The 27,473-nt window shown below is 53.5% G+C and overlaps 1 protein-coding gene across 2 annotated transcripts in view; it reads left to right on the forward strand.

Annotated features, from left to right (window-relative positions):
• Positions 1–1,288: 1,288 nt before the first annotated feature.
• EGFL7 (EGF like domain multiple 7) overlaps positions 1,289–27,473 on the forward strand; it is a 33,861-nt gene continuing 7,676 nt past the window's right edge. Inside the window, exons 1-3 of one of the 2 annotated variants that reach the window (XM_062505727.1) lie at positions 17,825–17,845; positions 18,878–19,182; positions 22,282–22,350. The gene's annotated coding sequence lies outside the window, so the exon portion shown is untranslated. Of the gene's footprint in view, positions 1,344–17,824; positions 17,846–18,877; positions 19,183–22,281; positions 22,351–27,473 lie in introns of those variants that run through there. The other variant, XM_062505728.1, reaches the window with a different exon arrangement.

Consider the following 27,473-nt stretch of genomic DNA (forward strand, 5'->3'; position numbering starts at 1 on the left):
GGGGGCTTAAAAACATGTCCCCCCCAGAAAAAGGAAAATACACACAGGCACACACACAAAATACCAAACAAAAATAAAAGCCCAAACAATGCAACAACCAACCGAACAAAAAGCCTCTGGCCCTCCAGTGCTGTCCCTGCTGTTTCCCAGATGTTGTGGTGTGTCCCCGAGGGGGGGACCCACTGAAGGACATTCCCTGCGCTATCCAGCAGTGGGATACATGGATTTTTTTGCACAAGAGCACTCCCTCTTTCCAGAATTTTCACCTCTCTGAGGCAGACAGGGGTGGAGGAGGGATAACCCCCCAGCAGCAGCTCTCCCTTTGGACAGCAGTGCTGTGCGAGGTGCAGCCTCCAGCCTCAACATTCCCTCTCCTTGGGGCTTTCCAGACTGAAAATCCTGGAGAACCCTCGAGGGAAGGCACTGGGAGCTGGAGATGGGAGATCTCCATCAGGGAGACCGTGGATGCTTTTCCAAGTGCAGGAGCAGCCACAGCGGGGTGTGCTTCCCCTTCCTAAGCGAGGACAGGCAGATCCCGGTCCTCCCAAGGAACCACTCGGGTGTCTCTTCCCTTCTCGACTTTTGGTTTTGCTTCCTCCTCCTCCTCCTCCTCATGGTCTATATTGAGTCCCAAACGCTTTTGCACAGCTCCCGAGGAGTCCCAAGCCCGGGTGGTCTTTGGGGCAGGGCGTGCTCCGTGCAGTATTAATAACAAATAATGAGGGCAGATCCTGGAGCGCACCACTGATTGCCCCTGCCACGATGGGGGTTCTGCCTCCAAACAGAATTCAGCCGATGAGAAAGATCCAAGGAAAACCTCGCACGGACGCCAGAGGAGGGCAGAAGGAGGCAGAGCATCCCTTGGAGCCTGCTCTGGTGGCTGCGTGTCCCAGCTCTGTGTCCTGGCCCGTGTGACGGGGGTGGCTGTGCTCTGTCACATCGTTCTGCAGTCACAACCCCCTCACCCCGTGGCTCTTGGGGTGCCCAGGCTGTCCAGTCCCCCTCCCTTCCAGGGATGCCTTTAGGGAAGTGTTTTCCCACGCCTCTCCTCCACAGAAGGCAAGGAGATAAGGGCTGGCATGGGATGTCTCCTTTCCCCTCCACATCAAAGCCACGAGTTTATCGCCAGCTCCCGGCTGGGTGTGGGGCTCCTTTTAGCCAGGCTGTGAGGGGAAAGGGTCAGGGCTGTCTCATTCGGTGACTTGGCCAAAGTCTGGGCGCTGAGCAGCCCTGTCACAATTTGTCTGCGCTCAGCTCTCCCCAAGCCTGGCCCGGGAGCTGCTGCTGGGGTCCTGCTGCCCTGAGGTGAGGGGTGAAGGGACACCAGGGAACTCTGGGTCCAGGTGAGTTTGAAGCTGGAAGTGAAGCGCTTTCCTCCCCATTCTAAGACGGGACCGTGGGAAGACCCGGAGGTCTCCAGCTCTGGCAGCAGGGAGATGGATGGGTTCGGGGTAGAGAGGAGGCAGCAGGGGGGAGCTCAGCCCATTTAGGAAGAGGATGAAGCACAGCAGGAGGTTAAAAGTCAACATCTTTCCTTTTCCCAGCTCCTCCAGGTCAGAGGGAGCTTCCCAAGGTTATCAGCTGGGGTCAGGCACTGGGGGAAGGCAGTGAGAGGTTGGGGTGCCAGGACAGAGGGGCTCAGCCCCACTCAGGGACAGCCACCCCTGAGCCCAGGGGGACCATGGGGACTGTGACCATGAGCTCAAGCTGCTCCCCGAGCTGGGAAAGGGCTCACACACATGCACGGATACAGAAACACTGAAGGGGGACCAAACTTCCCAGCTGGAGGGTGCAGGACAGCAGGGAACACTGCGGGGTCTGTGCTCCAAGTGGTCCATGGGGACCGGGTGCTGCTGTCCCCAGTGCTGCACCAGTCGAGGCACAAGCTGTGCCCTGAGCCCTCTGCATCCTGCCCGAGCTCTGGGGAAGCTCTGCAGAGCCCTCTTAGCTCTGTGGGTGTGAGATGAGGCCCAGACTCTGCTGCAACTGCTGTGTTTTGATGTCGTTTATGTGACAAGTTGGATTAATTAAGTGTGTTTGGAGGCGTTCCTGCCTTTCCCAGGGCTTTTACTTCAAAAGAAGACAAACCACGAGAGCATCTCCCTGCGTGCAATGCCTCTGTGGGCCATGTCAAGGATTTTTGGGAGCATCAAAACTCTTCCTACTCCTAGATCTGAGGTCTGGCCCACAACAGCCATGGGAACAGGACTGGAGCTTGCTCCCCATTGCCCACTGGACATTCTGTGCCCCCAGCTCTGCCCCAACACCCCAGGGAGCACCTTCTGTCTGGCACTTTCTCCTCTGGCTGTTACTTGTGAGTCTGGAAACCTCAGGAGAATGAAATGGCTTTTTTTAAAGTCCCCTAGAGGCGGAGAAGAAGTTCCATGCTCCTGCTGGGTTTGTCTTCAAGAGGTTTCAGAGTGTTTGGTAGCAGAGTGAGGCTGTTACAGAGCTCCCTTTGCATCTGTTTCCTTTGCCTGTGTGTCTGGAAGAGCCTTTTGCCCCAATTTGCTGATTTTGTGACCATGGCCTTCCAACTCCCTCTGGAGAGGACAGCAGCTGCAAGAGGAGCACTCACCTGCACTCACCAGAGAGGAAAAGTATTTTAAAGCTGGGGGAAGTGCTGCTTTTTATATCAAAATAATACCTGGGAGCATTGCCCCATGGCCATGGAGATAGCCCTGCCCCAAGGAGCCTCCAGGCTCACCTGGCAATAGCAGAGAGGTGACAGTGGGGACAAGTGTCCATCCTGCCACTCGAGCACATCAGGGCTGCTTTGTTCCCAATTTGATGCTGTCCCCAGTGCCCCAGAATGGACAAGGAGTGGGGACAGGCAACAGCAGCCAGCGGATCCGTGCTGGCAGCTCACTCCTGATGGCACCAGGGCAGAGCTGGGTGTCCCTGGAGGCTCCCTGGGCTCTGATGCCACATCCCTTCACCAGGCCCTGCCTGCTGGCAGCATCATGGGCGAGATTTGATATTAAAGGTGCAGCAAAGTAAAGAGCAGAAGTTGGAACAGGGAGTGCACAGCTCTCCCCTCCCTTCCCCAGGGAGCTCACTCCTTATCTAGCCCCACTCCTGTTTCCTTCTGGGATAAGCCAGGAATGGCTGGATTGGGTTTCCTTGGCTTTGTGATTGATGTGGCCAAGCTAGACCACCCCACAGATGGAGAAGAGCTTCCCAATGTGTCCGTGCTGGGTTGGGAATCAGCCGCTCTCCAGGGCCTCCACGCTGGGAGCGCTCTGGAAAATTCACTTACCAGGGCCTCTTCATCGGGAGAAAAGTGGAGGCACCGGGGGTCCAATTACAATGTATTTAACATTTCTGAGCTCAGCGGGGCTGTCTCACAACCGGGTCACGCAATCAGCCCCGAGCCGCAGTGTCAAACTGGATCCAGGATTAAGTGAGCTGTAACTGGAGCCCTGAGCTGGGAACGGGAGACTTTTATCTGGCTGTGATTGCACAGTGGGAGCAGGGCTGGGATGACTCCCTGACCTGTGCAAAGGGCTCAGGGGATGGCTCAGAGGGCTCTCGGGGCACTCGTGTGGCACCGTGTCCTCATGTCTGTTTTCTGTGTCCTTTTGCAGAGGTTTTGGTGATGTCCCCGAGGGACATCCTGGTGCTGCTGGGCGGTCTGGCCTAGACCTGGGTTAATCTAACCTTTAACAGTGGTTAGATGAAAAGATCTCCACTAGCAAAGCCTCAAAATAAATGGTTATCACAGCTCCTTTTTGCAAGGAAGGTGGTAAATGTTGGATCTGCCCATACTGGCTGAACTGGTACCCATTGCCCTTGTGTTTCCCCCTCTCCCCAAAGCCCTGCTCATGTCTCTTGTCCCCACAGAAATAATGTCTGTATGTGGAGTTTCCTGTGGTGAAGCTGCTGGGGGAGACCTGGCTTTGTTTGTGGAGGGATTTCTGACTCTTGGCACTCCCGTAACAGAAACATGAAATAAAACCAGAGCTGAAGTATCATGTCACCCCAAGAAAGGGAGAGTGAAACACTCATCATTCTGACTTGATCAACATTTACTTTACACTTTGAAATCTTGAAACCCTAGAGCAGCATCATTTCCCAGCAGGGATGAGAGGTGGTGACTTTCTGAAAGGCAACAACTTGCCCTGGCTGGGCCTTTTCCTTAAACATGTGTCCATGAGGGTCTGCACAGCCTGGGGCAGCAATTCCTGCTCTCACAGAAACTCCACCTTCCTCTGCTTGACATTTTGGGAAACCCAGTCTATGCCATGAGGGAGTATGTGCCAGGAAGGGATTTTGAGAATGTCTTTCCAGCTGTGCAGAGAAAGCAAAACTCTTGACTTTGACCAGCCTGGCTCCATCTGTGAGACACCAACCTGAAATTTGGGGGGGAGTGAAAGTGAGAAAACAACTGCATTTCCTTGCTCAGAGAGGGGGGGAAGAGGGTTGGAATCAAAGACTCAGCCTTGCTGGGCTTTGCTTTGTTCTGTGGCTCTGCTCTCCCCCTGATCTATCAGATCCTGTCCCCCGAGGCTGCTGGCACCTGTGCCCATGTGACCATTGTGTGTGCACAGACGGACACACAGACACACAGACAGACAGACAGACAGACAGAGGGAGCCGGGCTCTCGGGGCAGCCCCAAGCCCAGCCTCAGGCTGCAGGAGAGGGATTTCACATCCTTTCCAGCACAGTCCCAGGGGTCAAGGACGGCGGGGAAGCGTGAGTTGCTGTAGTAGGAAAACAGGAAGCGCTGGTGGCAGGAATTTGTGTCATTTAGCATTTCACGTCCCAGGGAGGTGTGGGGCTGGGGATGTTTGCATCACCCTGCTGGAGGCTCGAGCAGCCACACGCTGGGTGTCCCCGTCCCTCCTGTCCCACCTGCCAGGGTGTCTTTGCAAGGACAGGGTGACACGAGGTGTGCCATTCACCCCTGGCATCCCTGCATCCACCTCCACGGGGTTCAGGGCACTGTGGGTGCCACCAGGGAATGGGTTCGGATGCTGCAGTGATGGGGAGCAGCACCAGCAGGACAGTCCCTGGTACCTGTGCTCAGATATCTGCCAAAATCTGCTCAAAATCATCTGCCCAAAACGCCGAGTGGCCCTTGTGTAACAAACCGTGCTTGTGTTCCCGGGGAAACAATCCCAGAATCCCAGGATCACAGAATCCCAGAATCCCAGAATTACAGAATCATAGAATCACAGAATCATAGAACCACAGAACCACAGAATCCCAGAATTCCACAATCCCAGAATCCCAGAATAACTAGGTTGGAAGAGACTTCCAAGGTCATAAAGTCTCTCTCTCTCTCTTTTTTTTTTTTTTTTAAATACATCCAATGTTGCTTGCATTGTCTGGGGCTGAAAGAGCATCCTGGAGAGCCTGGGAGCCCTTGGAAAGCTCAGGATTTCTATAAAATACAGAGAGGCAGCTGGGAAGGGAGGACAGCCAGTTGGTAGAAGAGTTCTTGTGCCGGCTCATGGGGTCTGCAGCTTTTTTTTTTTTTTTTGGCCAGGTGCAGGTGAGCTGTGCAGGACTTTCGGGGGTTCCTGGCTGTGACCTGCACCCTCCCCAGAGCACACGCTCGCTGCCGGCCCCGCTCCCGTTTCCTCCCCGGGGCAGCCGCAGCGGGCGGGATCGGTGATTTATTAATGAACGGAGGGACTGTGCTGCTGGGGCGTGCCAGGCGGAAATGTCTGCTCCGAGAGATTGGATAACCCTCTGGCCTGCTTCCCTTCGCAGCCTTCAAACGGCCACAGCTCCCAGAAGCACCATATCCTTTTCCTCCCCCTGCCAGCTCACTCCCTCCCTCCCTGGGGCAGCAGTTTGGTGGCTGAATTTATATTTTATTATTATTATTTTTAAAATTTTTAAAATTTATTTTTCATTTTTACAGCGCCATTTTGTTGTTGTTTGGTTGCTGCTCGGTTCATTGCAATTGATGGAGATGATAAGATATCGCATTCCAGCTGTTCTAGAACTAAAGCTGTGTTTAACTCAGAGGAACTCCAAAAGTAAACAGCCAGGGAAGGACTGGCTCAGGGAGGAATCGCTCGTGGGTTGAAATCTTTCCTGTGAAAACTGCAGCCAGGAGCAAATATTTATGGCTGATCCATAAACAGCTGTGCAGGAGGTTTTATGGCAGGAGTCATGGGCCATCCATGTCCTGCTCACACCAGGAGGATCTGGGCTGGGAACACCAGGACCTGCCTGCAAGGTGCTTACAGTCATAGAATCGTGGAGTGGTTTGGGTTGGAAGGATCTTAAAGATCATCCATTCCACCCCCTGCCATGGGCAGGAACACTTTCCACTATCCCAGGCTGCTCCAAACCCCGTCCAGCCTTGAACAATTCCAGGAATCCCGAGGCAGCCACAGCTTCTCTGGGCACCCCGTACCACCCTCACAGGGAAGATTTTTTTCCTAATACTTAATTTAATCTCTCCTGTTTTAGTTTAACACCATTCCCCCCTCACCCTGTCCCTGCCTGCCTGTGTTTCCAGGCAAGGAGAGCTGGTGGCCAGTGGCATTCCAGGTGTAATCCTGGGCCAGGAGCGTGGCAGGAATGCGTGAGCTCCCTCACGCAGCTCCTGCATCCCGTGGCTGCTCCTGCCCACCCCTATCAGCACAAACTGCTTCCAGGAAACGGGCTGGGAGAGGAAACAAGCACTAATGAAGAATCCCTTGGTGAAAAATGTGTTTTTACAACCGTTAGATTATTTTGTCCTTGAGAGGCAGGGGAGGAGATAACGAAACAGCCTCGCTGCATTCCAGCCTTGGCTTTGGGGACACTGGGCCCTTTCTGGGGGTGCCACATCTCCCCCTTGTTCCTGCCAAGTCCCTCTTTACCCCACAGTGCTGTGGGAGTGAGAACATCTCCTGTGGGGCTGATTCCCTGTGGCTGTGCAGAGTCAGAGGGAGAACTCTGCAGGGGGACAGCATCCAAAAAAGCCAAATCCAGAGCCCTCTTTTTGAAGAAGGAATCTGGGGGAAAATACAGCCTAATATAAAGGCTGGAAGTGCTCCGTGCTTTCAGATCAGAAGGGTTCTTGTGGGATTTGTGCCAGGGCCAGCAGTGCCTGGGGGTTACCCCAGGCTGGCTCAGTGGGCACCACAAAGGGACGGGCAAAGAGCAGGGACTGTCACAGCCATGAAACGTCCTGTGAGCACCTCCCAGGCACGGGCTGGAGCATCTAGTGAGGCTGGAGAGGAACTGTGCGGTCCCAGGAGCCTGAGGAATGTGCAGCACTCTGGGTCTGCTGGCTCTCGGGCTGCCCTGAGCTCCTGAGCGGGTTGTTTTCCCCGAGCTCCTTTCATCTCCTGCACTCGGCAGTGACTCAGGTCAGGAAACTGGGGGATGTGGCCATTCAATTCCATGTTAGGATGCCTTCCATGTCCTCCCATGTCACCTCCCAGCTCAGGGCTGCCAGCCGCTCCCCACCCCGGGGTGCTGGAGCACCCAAATCCCCGCGGATCCCGTGGGCAGCGCGGCCGCTCGGCATCCCAGGGGCGACCAGCAGCAGTGACATTCCTTTGGAGATGGGACGTTTGTGCTCAGGAAGGCCTGAAAAAAGCCGGGGACAAAGGGGGGAAGTGATGGTGGCTGTGTCTGGAGTTATCTTGCTGCTGCACTTGCGGGGGCCGCTGAGTGACAGCGCTGCTCTGTGCGGCTGCAGAGGGGCAGGAAACACTCATCTCCTCATCTCCGCTGCTCCCTTCCTGCCCTGCCCTGCCCTGCCCTGCCCTGCTCTGCTCTGCTGAGGGCCAGGGCAGGGGGATGGAGCCCTGAGCCCTTCCCGGGGGTGTCCAGCATCAGTGGGCAGCACATCCTAAATCTCCTCAGCCAAAAGCCAGGAGCCACTGGGCATCTGCCATGTGGTGGCATTGGAGCATCGGTGCCTTTCAGCCAAAGCAGTTTGTTCCAGCAGGTGGGAAACTGGAGAAACAGCTCCAAACAGCTTGCAGAGACCCAAAACAGCCCGTTCCCAGCGTTTCCTCACTCTTGTTAGTCTGTTTGAATCTGGTAATTTCTCTGATTTGGCTCCTCAGCGAGTGAAGGAAGCTGTGGGGTGGCAGCACAGGTGGGAAAAGGCAGGGAATTCCTCGTGGGAACGTGGGACAGGGGGACACACCAGCCTGGCCATGCAGGAAGCCAGGAGAAAATGCAGCCCCACTCCTTCATCCCAGGCAGGGGATCCCCCAGCTCAAGGTGCAGGGCCATTGTGTGCTCTCCCCTCAAATGGGAAGTGAAAGAGGAGCAGTAAAAGGATGTTTGGCTTAACCCTGTCTGCTTTGGAGTATCCTGTGATGAAATGTTGCTTTACAGCCTCTTCCAGAGCCTGCCCTGCTCTGGATGCCAGCAATGCACCTGGGACTGCAGCAGGAGCACAAAGGGATCTGTTTGCCCTCCCTTTAGGAGTGGAAGGATCTGACTAATATTTTCGGTTGGAAGGACCAGTTTTTCCACCATGAAAAAAAAAAAAAAGTGGTTTTCTTTTTGCTAATAATATTTAGCACATCTCAAGCCAAAACCAGCCCCTGAGGCATTGGCTGGACTGAGCTCTGGCTTCCCCTGCTCAGGGATGCACAGTCTGGTGTGACAGGGTTCTCAGTGGGATGGGAATAAGGATTTCTCCTGTCCCTGTGCTCAGAGCTGTGCACAAACCCCAGGTCCTGCCCTGGAGACCCCAAGGGAGGAGTTTATACAGCACAACAAGCACGACAGGAATCTGGTTTATCAGCAGAGCTGGTTGAGCTCTGCCAGGCTGTTCTGGTGTTTAAGGTGCATTTCAGCTTCTTTCAAACATGGGTGTTCTACAGCTCCCTGGCCAGCCAGGCTGGTGTTTGTGTCCCTTTGACAGGGATTTCTGGGGGCTCCTTTCTGGGGCGCTATAGCCAGGCCCTGTTCTCAGGCAGTGCAAACACCATTGCTGGAAAATCTGCTTTTCTTTTCAGATTCTACTTTAGTTATTTGCAGCCACAGAGGCTTCCACGGTTACTCACAGATTTGAAAACGTGGGTGGTGTGTTTTCAGTGACTTTTAGATGTCAGAGAGGTGCCACAATTCAGGCCTGGAGTGGAGCACAAACACCCCTAATGCTGCTGTGGCCAGAGATGGGCTCTGATTTCCTTCACACATCCTGGATGGAAACACCTCTCTCCGAGCTGGTGGCAGCTCCCAGTGATTGAAATGTCACAGAACTGGCTGCAAACCTGCTCCAGCCTCTGTGCTGAACAGTTCCACACTAATAACAGGCTTTTCTGGGGCCAAGTTCCTAAAATCCAGCAAAAACAGGGCTTTGTCATGGAAATGCTGAGATGACATTAATGGCAGTGTCCCGAACGCTACTCTAATTAAAGAGAGGAAGGAGAACTGAAGCAGGATGTCCTGTTTGGCTGCCCAGGATGGAAAGCTTGTCACAAATAAAGTGTATTCTGGTGCTTTGTCTCCGTCCCTCTGCACGAGGCTTTCCCAGATTCTGCAAGTGCTCATTTTCTTATCTCTCCTGGGCTCTTGTTTCTTTTCTTTTGAAAGATCTCCTCACAAGGATGTTTTTTTCTCTCAGCCCACCGAGCTCTCCAGCTCACCCACCAAATAAATGTCATCTCAAACACCGAGTGAATGTGCTTTTTATCCCTTGAACAAAATCACTCGGGCACAATTGGCTCTGTGCAAAGAAACTTTCCTATTAACGTTGCAGAACAAGCTCTGGCAAGTGAGCAGGGACAGGCAAATCAAAGCTGGGAGTAAGATGGCAAATGTTTCCTTTGGAAAACAGGCTTTCCATGGAATTAGCCTGGGGTATGTCACAACCAATCTCTGAGCTGCTTCCTACGGGAGAAAAATAAATCAAAATCAAAACAGAGAGAAAAAAAAAAAAGAAAAGGAATTCAGAAGTAACAGGGCAGTGTTTTTGCTCACTGTGTGCCACAGGAATCCTGATCCAACCAATTTTTGTGCTCATATAGAACCTGCTGAGTGCTGCTGGCTTTGTACCTGGGGCTAATCTCAGCAAAGCTCAGGTTTAAGGCTGACACTGGAGCTCAAAGCACCACCCCAGCAGCGCTGTCCTGCAAATCCAGGATTAAAGACCTGGTGTGTTTATGGAAAATAAGATGATCCAACCTGAAGCGTTCGTGTGTGCAGCAGGAGGAACTGGGCACGTCATGAGGTCCTGCTCCAATGGCTCCATTTCTGGCTGGTCCAGATGTTATCTGTCCTGCTGGGACATTGGCCATGCTGCCTGTGCTGCCCTGCCCGCTTCCTCGGAGCACAGACCCTCTCTGGGCTGCTGCCAGGGAAGATTTCTATGAATAAAACAGCTGAAGGCTCCCCACGGGGCTGGCACAGCCTCCAGCAGCATCCCTGAGCCCTGGATCCCCCAGGAGCAGAAGGAAAGTGCTCTTTTGCTGTAAATTAAGGTTGGGTCATTCCCAGTGTTTCTTCTAGATGAGTTTATCCTCTTTGTTGGGGTGCTCAGGTGACATTTGGGGCAGTAATCCCAATGTCTGCTGTGGTCTTTTTGGGACTGGTTCTGCTGCTTCTGCTGGACAAATCAAGGGCTGGGGAGGGAATGAGTTTATTCCATCCCCACTGGGGACTTGGCAGCCCTGCAGGTGCTGTGGGGTCACAGTTCCAGCTCTGCCACTATCCCTGGCCTTGCACAAGCACTCAGAACTCTGTCACAATCTGCCCTGCCTCGGGAACAACCTGCCTGGTCCCACTGCAGTCTGGCCCGAAATCCCAAACCCAGGGCTGTGACTCTGCTAAAAACCCGTGAGTGGAACAAAACCCCTCCTGGCACCCAGCTCCACACATCCATGGGCTCTCCTGGACTTTGTGCCTTTCCATTGTTGTTGTGCAGCTGCTGCTGGGAGGGTGCATTCCTCAGGAGCTGTGTACACATGTCCTGCCTGGCTGGCACAGCCCAGGAGCTTGTCCCCACCCTGGGGACTGTCCCCACCCCAGCAGCACCATGGGGAACTGCTGCTGTCACAGGGACTGGGGGAAAGTTTAGGCTCCTCATTCCTGCAGGTTAATGAATTACCTTTATGCACCAAGGTAGGAGGTGCAGTCCATGCATGCTCCATGCTGGGAGCTCAAGAGGAACAGGAATAAGATTAGAAATCCATGGGGCTGGCAGATTCCCAGGTGTTTGGTGTGATCCTCCCCTTCTCCATGCGCCTCTCCTGCTGCTGTTCTGTTCCCGTCTTGGGTTGGATGTGGGGATGGGCTCCCATGATATTACAGACCCATAAGTAGGACCTGAAACCTCCCTCAAACCTCATCTGGGGGGGGGTTGGTCAGGAAGTTTTGGTAATAAAGGGTAAAACCGTGTGTGGAGCTGGAAAAGAGTAAGGGAGAGGAGCTGCTGCACAGGGCTGGAGGTGACACCATTTCCTCATGGACTGAGTCATCCCAGCCTTCCCAGATGCACCTTTGCCTCGTGCCAGGCTCTGCAGACATCTGACCTCAGCAGAGGTGATGCTTTGGGACCGGCTGTGTTTGTCCCTCTGGGTCTCTGCTGGCTCTGGTTTGTCCCTCTGAGTGCTGGTGGGGACATCCCTCCAGCTGCACTCACTGAGGACGGACAGCTCCAGAGAACAGAAGTGGAAACCTGCCAAAATGTATTTGGAGACCCACAGCTTTAGCACTGAGAGGTGATTTCAGCCCAGCTCATCTGGGAGGTGGATGTGATGTGCTGGCAGGAGGGTCACCAGCTCTTCTGAGCTCTTGGGCAGGCAGCAAAGCAGCTGAGATAAAACCAGGAGAGAGGCCACGAGAGAGCACAGAATGATCCATTTAACCATTAGGCCACATCCATCCTTCCTCAGTGATCACAGAGCAGCTCCTCCCGGGAGAAATTTGGCCCATTTTGCCTGATTAGTTTCTCTCCTGCCGACAATCGCTGACATTTGCTGCTGACGCTGCCCAGCCGTGGCTTCATGGTCCGAGCAAATATTTTCCTTGGATGGGAGGAAAACTGCTCCGAGGAGCTTTTGTGAGTGTGTGGGAACCCAAAGAGGAGCTGGATCCCCTGTGCTCCCTTGGGCCCCTGGTCATTACGCTGGGGAAGCAATGCTCTGCAGGATGGGAGCTGCTGGCCTGGCTCTGGATTGGGGCACAGACCCCTCAGGGGTGTGGAACAGATCTGGCTGATGTGTGGAGAGGAGGGGAAGGTGATGAGTCCATCTTTTCTCAGGATTGCTCTGGTAAGAGCAGGGAACCATGGGGATGCTCCAGCCTGTGGCACTCACCTTCATCCCGAAGTCCTTCATGCCCTTGGAGATGCTCAAACATCTGAACAAGGTTCAGCCTCTGTGTTCTCCAGCTCTGGAGCTTCCTTGGAAGCTTGTCTTGGAAATTTAGCTTGCATGGGTGGAGGGAAAAACAGACAAAAATACTCTGTAGATATTTAAGGTCAACTAAATGGAGAGTAGTGCTGAGGGCTGAAATGGTTTGGGTGAGACCGCACAGATAATGTTTTGACACTTAGTCGAGCCCCTGAGAGCTCAGTGGACATCCTCTGCCCAGAGAAGCTAGGAAAGGGTTTGTGGTGTACAGTAAAAGGACCAAACAGCCCCACAACAGGTTGACTCAATGCCCTGCCTGCTTGCACACACACCTACAAACAAAATTTTGGGGGAACAAAGCAAGGGGATCCTCTAAATCCCATCCACCAAGCCTCATCCGCCCCACCAGCATGGGGAGGGACAGTGAGAAAAATGGCAGATATTGTTCAGAATCAGCCAGGGCCTGTCCCTGGTGGGCAGGAACTGCTGACAGGTTTTGGGTGCCGCCCTTCACCTGGGATAAGTAAGAGAGGAGCAGCCAGAGCCGCGTCCGCAGTCGCTGAAGGACGGCGTGAACAGCCCCGGGAGCCTTTTGTCAGGAAAAAACCTTTATGGCTATATTTGTGCAGGCAGCTCTGAAGGCTCAGACCTTTATTCTTTCAGGCTTTTAAACTAAAGGTCATTTTTTCTCTTCCCTTTCAGAGGGAGAGGAAAAAAAAAAAAAAAAAGAGAGAGAGAGAAAAAAAGTGAATTCCTCTTGACGCAGATCCCCTTCCCCTCTGGATGGGAGTTCAATTGTTCTTGCAAGCAAACTCCAAATCTGCCCCTTGCATTCACTTCCTTTTTCCTGCCCTAAAGGAAACAGAGATTTCTGACTGTGTGAACTGGTCCTTTATTTAAGGATACAAGAAAATAGCTAAATGCTAATTCAGTGTGGATCTATGCACTTTAGCATGCGGCCAGGCAGAACAAAAGAAAGAGAAACATGTCCCCGCCCTTCCCAGCTGAATTGTAAACTGCCCACTGGTTTGAGTATAATGGGTATTTATGAAAGTTATCCTAAAACATTTACTCGAGTCCAATGCAAACCCAGAACCCTCAGCCAGGAAGTTTTTAGCTACCAAAAATAATCACCAGGCCCTGGCTAATATTTTTAACGACCGTGCGTTCTTGGGAATTTCCTCTTCCCTCCATGGAGATAAGTGATTAAACAAAATAAAGGCAGTGGCCATTTTGACAGACTGGGACGTGTCAGAGAGGAGAAACATCAACAGTTCTTTTTTTTTTTTTAATCTTTTTCCTAAGTCCTGACTTCTGCATTCGCTGTCTGACTTTTAGGGTGAGTTCCACTTCTCTCTTATGCTGCTGAAATCCATCAAAGTCAGCAAAAAAAGCCATGGAAGTTTTCTGGGTAGGACTTTTAAGCCAAGGTATTAAATCCACTAATGGGAGACACTTATCTCTTACACGCTTTATTAATTTTATAAAAAGCTTGTGGAGCTCTATTCAGGTGGGTGTTATTTGGCTGGATCTTTTCTAAATGGTGCAGGACCATTAGTGTAACATCCTGTCCATTTCTCAGGTCTTCTCCATGGAGAGCTCCTCTGGGCTTTGTCCCACACAGCCAGATCAGAACCAGCCCTTGGAGTGCATTTTTTTCCCACGCACGGAGTTTTTTTCAAGGTAGAAAACTTTTTAATCAGTTGCAGGTGTTCTGTGCTGCCACTGGGAAGATTTAAAATGTCGATTTTTGTCGTCTACAGCGACCAGTGAGAGTTGCTGGGAAAGAGATTGTTGGCTGCAGGCAGGGAAGAGGAAGAGGAGGGCTCAGCCTCAGCCTCAGGACTCTGCTGAGGATGGACTAGCTCAGAAACATTTCCAAGGACATGGAGTGAAAAGATAAGGAGGAATAGCTTTAAACTGAAGGAATGTAGATTTTTATTAGATATTAGGGAGAAATTAATCTCTTGGAGGGTGGGAGGCCCTGGCACAGGGTGCCCAGAGCAGCTGTGGCTGCCCCTGCATCCCTGGAAGTGTCCAAGGCCAGGTTGGACATTGGGGCTTGGAACAGCCTGGGACAGTGGGAGGTGTCCCTGCCCATGGCATGGGGTGGAATGGGATGAGCTTTAAGTTCCTTTCCAACCCAAAACAGTCTGGGATTCCATGAAATAAATGGCAGGTCTGTGGGAGTCCTTACATGGTCAATAATTTGGTGTTACTTTTGGTAGAGAATTCCAAATGAGAGTTGTGGATCCTTGCTGAAAGCAAAAATCTGCATTTAGGATTTGGACTCTGTTGTCAAAAAATAGCAAAAATAAATTATTGATTGTTGATGCATCCACAGAGATGTTTCTGGTGCAAGAAAGGGGCAGCTGGATTAATAATTTTTGTATTGGAAAATGTTTTCCCATCTTTCTGTGGTGGTAGAGGCTGGCTCCAAGGCAGACAACACGGGTGTGTAAAGACCACATCACTTCATACCTCAGGGAATTTGGGGGGCAATGGGCAGGATTCCCAGCCCAGCAATAAGCCCAGGCACTTTTTTTTTTTTTTTTTTTTTTTTTTTTTTTTTTGGTCTGTGATAATTTTTCTCCACAGGGATTTGCAACAGGAGACACCGTGCAGCTTTACAGGCTGAGGAAACGTGCTCTGGGCAGCAGACACTGCACCCCTGCAGTGCAGAGCTGATCCATCCTGTGTGTCTTTCCACTGCACACGGCTTTTCTCAAAGACAGAGCCTGGCTGCAGTATTTTGTGAGTGATACAAGCTGCTCCCCCAGGACAGCACTGAAATCTTATCTCCCACCAAAAGGCAGATAACAGCCCTTCAGCACGCTGGTTTGGCCAAAGGGAGGCTCTGGGGCTTTTCCCCAGCTCTGTGCTCCCTGCAGGAACAGCAGCAGCAGCAGAAGGGCATGGCCATGTCCCCACCTTGCCTACCTTGGTGTCCCAGGTAGGAGAGTTTGCTCCCCAACCTTTGCTGCCTGTGTTCAAGACACACACTTGCACAATATTAAATCTCCGCTCCATCACTTTCTCCCCTTCTCTTATCAGGCTTTCCTTGAGCTGTGTGTCAGGAGTGAGAGGGGAGGCTGAGCCCTCCCAGTGCAGATGAAGCATTCCAAAGGTTGTGTGTGTCACTCTGCCCACGCTGGGTCCTACCAGAGCTGTCCCAAGAAGCTGCTGAAGCACCCACACCTGGAAAATGGGATTAGGACCAGCTCCTTGTGCAATGTGATGTCAAATATCTAATTAACAATTTGCTAGTGATTAGCTTCTGGTGTTAATGAGGAGGCCTTGTGGGTGTCAGCGGCTTTGGAGAATGTCATTATTGCAGAAGTGAGACTTGCAGGAGGAGCGGGAGACCTGCCCAAAGAGAGTGGCTGCTCTGCTCTGGGGGGTCCCCACCACCTGCCCCTGTGGGCTACACAGGAGGTCACCTTGGCATGGCTGGGGAGTGCCAGCCTCAGTGGAGATGCCAGCAGGAGGATTTGGGGACAATGGGAGGTGCAGGCAGAGGTGAGGGCACGGCTGGCATGGCTGAATGTGAGGCACCAACACGCTCTGGTTCCATCCTTCCCTCCCTCCCTCCCTCCCTCACACCATAATTGAGCCTTGGCTGCCTCCCAGGTTTTTCCCCCAGCACCGACCTCCCTGGGAGGACAAGAAGTGTCACAAATTCAGATTTAAACCCCTCCATTGATGTGGCCCCTGCTGACTGACAGCCGCTGCTCAGGGCTCCAAACCCCGGGTAAACAGGAAAGGGTTTTCCACACATCCCATTTCACTCCTGCTCCTGCTCCGTGCGTGGCTCTGGGTGTGCTCAGAGGTGTGGGTGATGATGTCCCCGTCGTGCCCTGCGACCTGCACCCATCCCAGGACAGATGGCAAAGGGCCAGACAGGGCTTCTTGCAGACGGGAAAATTCGGGTGTAGAGCTTTAGGGAGATGTTTGGCATCGCAGGGCTGAGCCTGTGTGTGTGTGTGCTGACGGGGGGGAGAGCTCTCAGATCCCAAATCCTTCATCCCACAGGTGGCACAAACCATCCACGTGATCCATGTGCCTTTCCATAGGGAGCTGCTGCTTAAAACCCATCACTGAGAGGAAAAGAGGGAGATTGAGCCTCCCTACAGTTAATTTGAGCACCCAAGCACACATTTTTTTGCCTCGGGGAGATTCCCTTGGACAGCTGTGCTCCCAAAAATTCCCTCAGCACGGAATGCCAGCACACTGGGAATGCTCACACATGGGGTCCACAATCACCTGGTGCTGGGGAGGGTGATGGGCAGCCTCCAAAATCCTTTTCCGCCAAGGAAAACAAGAGGGGGCTTTCTTTAGCCATGCATTTATATAAATAAACACAGGAATATTTTGCAGCTCCCGGGGGATTTGCCCAGAGCTCTGTTCTGCTGAATCAGGGTGGGAGCAATTCCCTGCTCTCCGTGAGCCTGTGCAGGAGCTGCTGGCACGAGCTGGGCACACAGGGGAGCCCCAGGTGCTACGTGGCCCTAAATCCATGCCAGGTACTCTGCTGGGACAGGAGCAGAACCCACGGGCTGCTGTGGGGGTCTGGAGAGTCGAGAAATAATTGCCGCTGCCACAGCCCTTGAGTTCCAAAATGCCTCTGCTTTCAGTGTGGATTGAAGTTCTAAAATCCCATTAAAAACTGTGTGGTTCCTGTGTGGGCTGGCCATAACTGAGGCCACACACACACACAGATTAAATTTAAAATATAATCAGTTTTACACCTGAATGGGCTTGAAAATTAGGGCATCAGAGCAGTTGTTTCCACATTTCTCTGCTGCCTGGCCCTGAAGAGAGCACCTTTGTCAGGTGATGTCCTGCAGGTTTAGTGACCCAAACCATGTGCCTCTGTCTTTCCCAACACAGGCACAGTGTGACAGGGTGACAATGACCTGAGCACAGCCTTGCAACCCAAATTTTGGGGGGTCACAAATACCCCAGAAAGCGTTCCCACTGGTGGTCAACATCGACATGGCCCCTCTTGAGGAGATGGCCACCAGCCCTGCCATGCTTGGCACAGCTTGGTGCTGTGGGGGTCCCCAGCGGGGAATGGGAGGTGACTGCAGCGGGAGCTGCCAAAACGTGCCCCGGTGAGGTGGGACAGGGGTCCCACCCATCTCAGGCCTGGTGTGAGGCTCAACAGGGAGCCTGGGCCAGCAGCCCTGTCCCTCGCCATGTCCCCAGGGACTCGTGGCTGCCTCTTCTCCGTGTCAGCCCCGGTGGGCTCAGCCTGGGGGTCCCGCCCCGTGGCCCCTCTCCCCCTCGGGGCGGCCGTGTTTGTTCTCCTCTCGGCGCCCGTTATCAGCTCACAACACACACAGGAAGTCCTGTCTGGGATTGTCCATCCCCGGCCTGATTTATACAGGAAGAAAAGCATAAAAAGCCGCCCTTCCACCTCGGCAGCCACCTCCTGCCTGTGCACGGCCGGCCATGCCGGGCACGCCGGGGACACCGGGACGGTGCCCAGGGCTGCTGGACACGGGGTGGCCAGGCTGGGATGGCCATCAGGAGCCACCAGGGAGCACGGCAAGGGGACAGCGGGGCACCCAAGGTACAACAGAGCCACAGCGGGGATGGGATGGGATGGGATGGGATGGGATGGGATGGGATGGGATGGGATGGGATGGGATGGGATGGGATGGGATGGGATGGGGAGCTGGCACTGCAGGCAGCGGGATTGCGTGTCCTTATGAGCTCTGAGTGGGTTTTGCCCCTGCTCGTGGTGCTGGGAGCTTTGGGGGTGGTTGAACGCCCAGCACGGGGTGAGTAGGTGTGTAGAGCATCCCTTGGAGCACACAGGTGTGTAGAGCATCCCTTGGAGCACACAGGTGTGTGAGGCAGCCTCCACCAGCTCCTGGCGAGGCTGGATCTGCTGTCACCACGTGCTGAGCATGGCTTTGCTCTGAGCAGAGCCCAGCCTCCAGCACTGCTATTTTTAAGTCACCCCACTGGCACTCGGGCTGTTTTCACAGGGAGGAGAAGCCAGTGGGTAAATTTTACCTCCTGTGCATGTAGAGGCTGCAAACACTTGCACAAATTCCTGTGAGATAGCTGGAAATTCTTGGCTAATCTCTTTTCTTTCTGTAACTCCCTCTGGTTTCCATCTTCCTGCTCTCTGGATACCTCTGATCCATCACCACGCTGTCCATCCTCCCTGCTCTGCTCCCTGCCCTCTGCTCTCCTCTGTGTGCTGCTGAATTCACCCCAGACCTGGGTAGGATGCGGGACAGGACAGGGATGTGGGCAGGGACTGTCCTGGCTCTCCCACCGAGGCTCATCCTGACTAACAGCCGAGCCTGGATCATGCTGGGTGTGCAAGCCAGGAGCTCAGCAAAGCCTCCCAGATTTATAACCACGGAGCTGGGTGGTTTTCATGCTGTTTGCAGCTACCTGTGGGTCCTGTTGTCCTCATCTGTGACATTGCACAGTGCAGGCAGGAGGCTCTCAGTGAGGCACTCAGGGTATTTTGGGATAAAGGAACAGCTGGGATACCCAGGCACTGTCTGGCTGCACAGGAATATGGAGCAGAACCACACCAGTGAAGGGCTCTTGGTAGAAATAACCCAGCATATTTTTTTCCCAGGGTCCAACATTTATGGAACCAACTCCCTGAGCAGAGACTCAAACACAGAGAGAAACAACAAGGCTTTGTCAGTGATTAGATTAATTCCAAACTGGATTGGGAAGGTCTGGCAGTGCTTGGGAGGCTGTGGAAGGCTGTTGTGGCTGGAGCTGGAGCATCCTCAAAAATCCACCTCACCTCTGGGCAGCAGTGGAAAACACGGATCTGCCCCAGCAGATTCTCACTGTTCTTCCCTGGAATCTGCCGATGGAGCTACTCCCCCCTCTCTGCTGTTCCACTACCAGCTCTCCCAAATTTCCCTGGAGGTAAGGACGAGAAATTGAATCTGGTCTGGAGGCTCATTTGAGCCTTTTCCCAGGCTCTGCTGCTGCAGATGGGGATGGCCCGGGGGAGGCAGATTTACAAACTGCAACAAATTGGGGTAAACGAGCCTGCCCAGGAGTCCCAGCAGCAGCAGGAGGGCTGGGAGAAACACCAGGGAAGGGGTCCCAGAGCAGACAGGGAAACAAAATTGTCTTTGCAAAGAGAAAGGGGGATCAGAACTGTTCTTTCCTCTCTCCTAAAGTGAGCGCCAGCATCCCCGTCCTGCCTGCAGCCTAGGGCAGGCTCCTGCAGCTGGAGACTTTCCCCTGGAAGAGAAAGATAATCAGAAATTATTCTTGTGTGAAAGGCTCTCTGCTGGGCTGTTCCCTGGGATGGGGAAGGGGCTGAGCCATCCTGCAGTTCCCAGCTATCCCAGCACACTTCCCATGTGCTGATTCACTGGGAGAGTGGGGTGGGGGGCCACTGCCAGGTTTTGCCGGTGAAATTTTACAGAAAGCCACAAAATTCAGTTTATTCTTGGGTGGGGTGAATCATTTCCCAGTTTTTACACTGCAGTCATTGCAGCCTCCTCTAAATGTAAATAAAAATCCCAGTGTGCATGTAAGGGAAAATAAAGCTGGCTATGGGATGGTGCCCTGTTCATGCATTTGTTTTTGCACAGCTCCAGCTCAGCTGCTGGTTGTCCCCATGGGCACCTTAAGTTGTAACACTCTGGTCCTGAGACAATTAATGCTTGTGAAGTCATTACTCAGGGCAACCAAAAAAAAAATCACTTTGTGGGACTCAGGTCTCAGTTTTAATATGCAGAGTCCTGAGCCACTGGTGACAACAGAGTGAGAGTTATGGGTCAAGTCCTTTTCTTGGTTTGACCTGGTTTTATCCCACTGCCATCAGTGGACTCCTCTAGATTTCCACTGAGATATCTGGTGTGCAGCTGACGCAGCTGAGAACAATATAGGCCACAGTAGAATAGTGGGAGGTCATTTTCCTCACAGAGCTCTGCAGAACAGGGGCTGCTCCAAAGCTTAAACTGAAGTGCAAAGTTTACAAACAGCCTCATGAAGAGCTTGAGCAGAAGGATTTGTCCTAGAACAGCAAAAGCCATTCCTCCCTTTTTTTTTTTTTTTTTCCATTTTTTGGTTGAGAAGCACCAAAAATTCCCTTTTGCTTTAGCAAGTGCTTCCAGTTCTGTGCCAGACCCCCGTGGAGACCAGTGAGAGTCCTTTGTGCATCGCAGGTATGGGGTCAGCCACGGCTTGTGGGGGCTGAAAAGTTTTGCATCTGTATGTGTGTCACTCTCCTGCCTGTGTCCCCATCTCCCCACCCATCTGTCACTCCAGCACTCCAGTTTGGGGAGAGCTCGTGTGCCTGGGCACGTCCCATTTTCTGTGAGGGGCTGGAAGTGCTCCTCTTTAAAGAGCAGGTTCCTGATGTGGGACTTTAATGCTGATCTATTGATTCTCCTTAATTAATCCTTCCTTTTTCATGCCCCAGACACCTCCCACCCTCCAAGCTCTCCTACCAAACAGGGAAATGCTTCCAGCCCTCAATCCACGACAGATGCTCTCAGGGGGATGTTGGTTGCCCAGACAGGTGCAGTGGGCTTGGCAGGCTCTAGGAAATTGGGAGGTGGGTGAAAATCTCACCTGAACAGCCAGCCTGGTGCTCAGCCTGAGATCTGCTCGGGGCCAGCACTCGCTGTCCCTCCCAGCTCACGCTGGTGGTAAAACCAGTGGGAGACAAGGAGGTTTTGACATTGTTGAATCTAAGAGGGAGGTTGGGTAGAAACATTTCTTTCCTGGCCTGGACACAAGCATTAATATTAGATGTCGTGGGAGTATACTTCTGGTGTGCAAGGGAGAAAGCTGTGGGGGAAAAATGTAAAACATCGGGCAAGGGAGGACTTTGAATTCAGGCGGCCACGCAGGCAGGAGCCAAAATCTCCTGCTGCCTTTGTCAGGAGCTCATCACACTGCCATTAACAGTGCCAGCAGATCTGATCTTCCCCCACTCTGAACTGGCATAACTCCTCTGCTTCCAAGGGAACTTTGCCAGGCCTTGTCCTGGGGGATTTTCCTCCCGGCATAATGAATATCAGCACAGAAGACACAGAACCCTCCCTGAGAGCGGGGGATTAAATGCTCTTTTAATGGGCTGTATGCAGTTCTTTAGCAGCTGACACGGGCACTTGCTCGAGCAGAGATTTGACCCAATGAATGGAACTGGGAAGGAAACTTTCTGCAATTAAAATACTGGCAGAATTTTAAAATGCTCAGTGCACTTAGGGAATCGCTGCCTATGGCAGTGGAGTCTCTGGAAGGAGCGTGCTGGGTCCTATGCTGTGTGGTGGTGTCCTGTGAGGAGCTGAAGGATGAGTCCATCCTCTTCCTCACCGTCAAATTTGTACTTGGAATCCCAGGGATTCATGCAAAGGTTTCCTGGGCAATGAGGAGTGTTTGTCTTTAAATGAGGGTAAATGGCAAAATACGACGTAATGGTAAAATACAGTGTAATGGTAAAATAGAGTGTTGGGGAACAGCAGATGGGATCCCAAATCAGGCAGATGAGCTGGGATACACCTGAGAGGATGCGTCAGGTGCACTCCTGTTCTCCTGGGTTCTTGGAAAATCCCAGCCTTGAGCACTGGCAAAGCTGCTGGAGGGGACAGATCCTGCTCCGCAAATCCCTTCTTGCTCTGCTCAGCCCCTGCTCATCCCCCAGCTTGCTCAGGCAAAGGCACCGTGGCTCTGCCTGGATTCCCACTGGGATCACAGCAAGGTGAGGGAGGATCAGGGCCATAAGATGCTCCTAAAACACCCACTGTGGGATGGGGATGGATTTCCTCAAGCCCTTTCACGGGTGTGACAGTGTCTGTGCCTCTCTGGCACACCAGAGAGGTGTGAGCTCAGTGCCACAGGGACTCTGTGGCCACCACCCTGCTCTCATCCTCCACTCTGCTCTGTAGGGATCTTTGGGAGTGTCCAGGCAACTCCAGGTCCATGGTGGGCAAGGGCAGGGTCACTGCTCTCTTGTCTGCCTGACAAAGGGAGTGTAACACTGGGCTTTTTCTGTCCTCACAGAAAGAAACCAAGATGTTCCATAAGCAAAGGATCCCAGCCCAGGACACCTGATGGAGCACCGTGGATGAGGTGAGTTGTCTCAGCTGTAAAATGAGATCCTGTGCTTTCAGTATGGCCACACAGAGAAGCTCTGGCTTCCACAGGCATTTTGCAATTATTAGACAATAATTCAGGCTCTGTTCATCTCCCCCGTACTCCAGAAAAAAAACAACAAAAAAACAATAACGCTCTCTGCATAGCAAGATAATTATTGTGCTTCCAAGGCTCTTGGGAGAAGTTGCTGTGCTGATGAAATTAAGGGAGCTGAAATCATTCCCCAGAGGTAGGATGGATCCAGAGGGTGAGCAAACCCGTGTGAGATGCTGTGCAACACTGAGCTGCACTTCCACCAGCACCAGCAAACCTTTCCCTGCTGCTGGGAGAGATCTCCATCTCCACTTCCAGAGGATTCCGCTCTGTTCCCTTCTCAGGGAGGATCCCACCAAAGCTCCTTTGACACTGAGAGCCCCAAGTCCCCATCAGCTCCCCCAGAGGGTGCAGCACAGCCCGAGGCAGCTCCAGTTCCATCAGCAGCCCCAGCTATCCATGAGGAAGCAGAAGGGATGGGTCAGTGATCTCAGTTGTTCTCTTGGAGCCTTTATTGTTGAACTGGTAAATATTTCCTTTAAATGCTTACATGTTTTCAAAAAATTTACAGGGCTTAATGGGAACAAATATTCCCAGGGGGCTGTATCCTGCCATTCATTTGCACGTCAGATCCCTGCTATCTTTAAGAATGGTTCTGTGCATGGGCAGGCGCCTAAGTCATTTGAGAAACAATAACCCTCTGTGCTTTAATTTTCCAGACAAAAATGTAGACAAAACAAGTGGCAATTTGGCACGAACCGAGCTGCTTTGATAAATTACTGGGCATTTAAGAGGAGAAGCCTGTAGGCAGCTGGGCTCGGGCTGTCCCGGGGCAGGTGTTGGGCAACGGGAGCTGAGCCCTGGGTGTCACCCTGGAGAATCCCTCTGCAGCCGGGGGCTTCCGAGGAATTCTCTAAGCATCCTTCATGATTTACTGGAAAGCTGGCGGTTCATCACTCGCTCCTGGAGGGCTTTGGGATGAGCACAGGGAGATTAGCGGGAGGGTCTGGAGCAGGTCTCTAACCTAGGGAGGGGTGGTGTCTCCTCCTAAAATCCTCTGTGCTCACGGTGCGGTGTGCGGACCAGGACAGTAATTTTTAGTAAAAAGAATTACATTTTCCCTGGTCGCTGCAGTGGTGATGGACCATTCCTGCGGGGAATCTGCACATCCCTGGCCGAGGGGCCGGGATCTCTTGCTGTTAATCCCCTGCCCACCCGAGGGGGGCTGGGCTATTGGGGGTCCAGCACCGCGTGTCCTCGCAGCGTGGGGCTGTGGGGCTGGGGGCTCATCCTGCCCAGGGGTCACCAGGTAAGGCTCCAGATCTAAAGCTAAGAGAATTCTGGGACCCAGCGCAGGATTCCCTCGCCATCCTGTCCCCATCAGGGGCAACAGGGACAACGTTTGGGACACTCCAGCAGCGTGTCCCCTCACCCCGGGCGGTCTCGGGGGGTCCTGCCCTGTCCCCGCAGGACTCCCCCGCAGGACCCGGCGGCTCCGGAGGTGCTGCCCTGTCCCCTGTCCCTGTGTCCCGGGCGAGCCGGGGGCAGGTGGCGACCGGCGGGGGCCAGCGGGGCGGGGGCAGGCGAAGATCCCCGGGCCCCGGCGCTTCCCCCCGGCCGGGAGGCTCCGCTTTCCTCCCCGCCGGGAGCTCATTGGGCCGGGGCGGAGGGACCGGCTCGGGCCGGGGGAGGAAATGCGAGGGGGGCCGAGGCGAGGCGGCGACTCCGCGGCTCCGCCACCGGCACCGGTGAGTCCCGGAGGGATCCGCCCGGGGCTCGGCACGGCCGGGGGGGCTCGGCACGGCCGGGGGGGCTCGGCCGCATCCCCGGCAGGGAGGGGCGGGGGAAGGGGGTGCCGGCGGAGCGGGGCTCGGTACCCAGCGAAGGGAGGGGGAGTCTGGGCCGGAGGGAGGGCGCAACGCCGGGGGAGCGGGGCTCGGGCTGCTGCGGCCGCGGGGAGCATCCTTGGGACATCCGCGTCCCTGCCTCCCTCCGGGACATCGGTGTGTCTATAGCCCCCCGGGACACCCGTGTCCTTACAGCCCCCGGGACACCCGTGTCCTTACAGCCCCTGTGACACCCGTGTCCCTACAGCCCCTTGGACACCCGTGTCCTTACAGCCCTTTGGACACCCGTGTCCCTACAGCCCCTTGGACACCCGTGTCCCTATAGCCCCCCGGGACACCCGTGTCCTTACAGCCCCCGGGACACCCGTGTCCCTACAGCCCCTTGGACACCCGTGTCCCTACAGCCCTTTGGACACCCGTGTCCCTATAGCCCCCCGGGACACCCGTGTCCTTACAGCCCCCGGGACACCCGTGTCCCTACAGCCCGTTGGACACCCGTGTCCTTACAGCCCCCGGGACACCCGTGTCCCTACAGCCCCTTGGACACCCGTGTCCCTACAGCCCTTTGGACACCCGTGTCCCTACAGCCCCTTGGACACCCGTGTCCCTACAGCCCTTTGGACACCCGTGTCCCTACAGCCCCCCGGGACACCCGTGTCCTTACAGCCCCCCGGGACACCCGTGTCCCTATAGCCCTTTGGACACCCGTGTCCCTACAGCCCTTTGGACACCCGTGTCCTTACAGCCCCCGGGACACCCGTGTCCCTACAGCCCTTTGGACACCCGTGTCCCTATAGCCCCCGGGACACCCGTGTCCCTACAGCCCTTTGGACACCCGTGTCCCTACAGCCCCCCGGGACACCCGTGTCCCTACAGCCCCCCGGGACAGCCGCATCCCCGCATCCCCCGGCGGTGCGGGCTCTCTGCATGGTAGCAGTGTCCCCGCAGCCCTCGTTGTGTCCCCGTGTCCCTCCAGGCAGTGCCACTGCCCCCTCCGCGGTGTCACCGTGGCCGTGTCCCGCTCCATGCCTCGGTCCAGCATTCCAGATTGTGCAGGGAACATCTGGAGGTGTCTGGCGGGGAGACTCCATCCCCACCAGGCTGGTGCTGACCCTCTGCGGGAGGGTTTGGTTCTGGGGGCACAGGACAGGTTTGGAGCCGCGGTTTCACCTGCAGAGTGTCTGGAAAAGTCCCGGGAGAGCCATCGCATCCTCTCCAGGGGCTGGATTCTGTCATCCCTTCACAGCCAGAACACCATTCCTCCTACTGCTGTCAGCTGGAGTTTTAGCCTTGGCTCCTTGGGCAGAGCTGGGGAAAGTGCTGCTCACCTGTGCCGTGGGTTGTGTGTCCCCTTGGCTGCTGCGGCAGGTGAGGCAAGAGCGGAATTTAGGAGAATTTTGGGAATTAAGGAGAATTTTGGGATTGCTTCTGCCTGGTGGGACAGGGGTCCCCAGACTTGCAGGAGCACGTGCTCAGCCAAGGAAGGTTTGCTGACCCCTAAGATATAATTTCACTTGTCAGACCACAGGGCTTCACCTCTTTGTTTGAGAGGCTTAAAAGGCAGAGACAAAAAAAAGTATTTCTTTTTTCTTGAGCATAATTTTTTTCTTCCTTAAGTTCTGTGCTTTAAAAAAGCATGGAATCGATGGTGGCAACAGGTTGGAGGATCTCCAGCAGCTTTAAAGAGGTTGATTTTTGTAAACCCATAAAAAAGACAAGCCCAGACGATCATGTTTTCAACTTTTACATCTTTTTTTCTGGTATGAAACAACCATAGTTTTATCACCCAGAGGAATCCTCTGAGCACTCAAGGAAGGGCAGTGCTGCTCCAGTTCAAAGTGAAAATAACAAAACCTCTGTATTTTAGGCTCGTGCTCTGTGTTTTGTGCCATCCCCACAAGGAAAGCTCCCATGGCAGCCATGGGAATCCTGTGGGAGGATGGAGATGGTTGGCAGAGTTTGACTTCCAGACTTGAGGAGCAGCACTGAGAGCCTGGGATCTGGGATTGGAGGGAGGTTTTGTGTCCCAGTGTAGGCCTGGGAAAAGCTGGCTGATGGAGCAAAGGGGAGTTGGTTTCTGTCTGTACATCGGTGTCCTTGGAATATCTCCAGGAGGACTAGGGAGAGGGAAAGCTCCTTCACTATTTTTAAAATCACTTTCCTGCAGGACAAGCAAGATTTGCTTTCCTCATGGTGGAAGTACCATAAATTCATAATCAGGAAATGAAATTAATTGTTTTGTTTGAAGGAGAATGGAGGACTACAGGCTTTAAAGCACCAAAAATCCTCCTTCCATCCTCAGGGGCTGGGCTTGCATGGAAATCTGCTGGGATATTTGATATTTGACATTTGATATTAAGGGCCAGGAAGGCACCAGGCTGGTTTCTCTGCAGATGTGAATCTCCATCTCCCCCTGCCTCAGATTCTTCTCCTGCACCAAGGAAAGGATGATCCTGAGTGCCTTGGAGAAGGGTTTGGAGACATGCAGGGCTGCAGAGTTGGGATTTGCCAATGGAATTTGGGGATCAAACTGCAATTTTCCAGTCCAATCCTGCCCCACAGCACTCAGGGATTTTAGAAAGTTGATTTGCAGCTTGATATCTGCAGTCTCAGAAGGTTTCTTGTTGTGTAGCCTCCCCTTTCAGAAAATTTAATCAGAAGGTCTGATTCTTTCTTTAATTGGTGCATATTTAAGGTGGGTTTCTTTATTTATTTCTCCTACAGCTGCTGCCATCCGGAGGCCGTGTGGTTTGTTTAAATGAGATATTGTTTAAATTGGATATCGTTAGTCACCCTCTTCAGCCTTGTTTCCTATTTGTCTTCTGTTAGAAAATCAAAACCTCTCATTCTGTGCCTCAGAACTGACTCTGCAGATGGTACATATGGCCCTTACAGCACTTTTCTCCATCACGAATTTGTGTTTTTAGGAGAGGAAGATCATATTTCAGTGTGTTATGTGGTGGGAAAACGCAGCTTTACAATGCTGAGTGCATTAAGAAATGATGGGCCATTGTTTTGCCCTCACTGCCTGGAACTGGCAGCAAGTTTCAGGCAAAACATGTCCCTCAACACACAACTGCACAGCCCCTGGTGCCCTGAGATCATCTCCAGGGGGTAAATTAAGAATAATTCCTGAATTAATGTTGTGTCGTGGTGATGAGATGAGCGGGGTGAGGTGGGCTTGTGCCTGGAGCAGCTCCAGCCTTGCCAGGGGTTTGT

Source organism: Cinclus cinclus, chromosome 19 (assembly GCF_963662255.1).
Source record: "Cinclus cinclus chromosome 19, bCinCin1.1, whole genome shotgun sequence".
Taxonomy (NCBI): domain Eukaryota; kingdom Metazoa; phylum Chordata; class Aves; order Passeriformes; family Cinclidae; genus Cinclus; species Cinclus cinclus.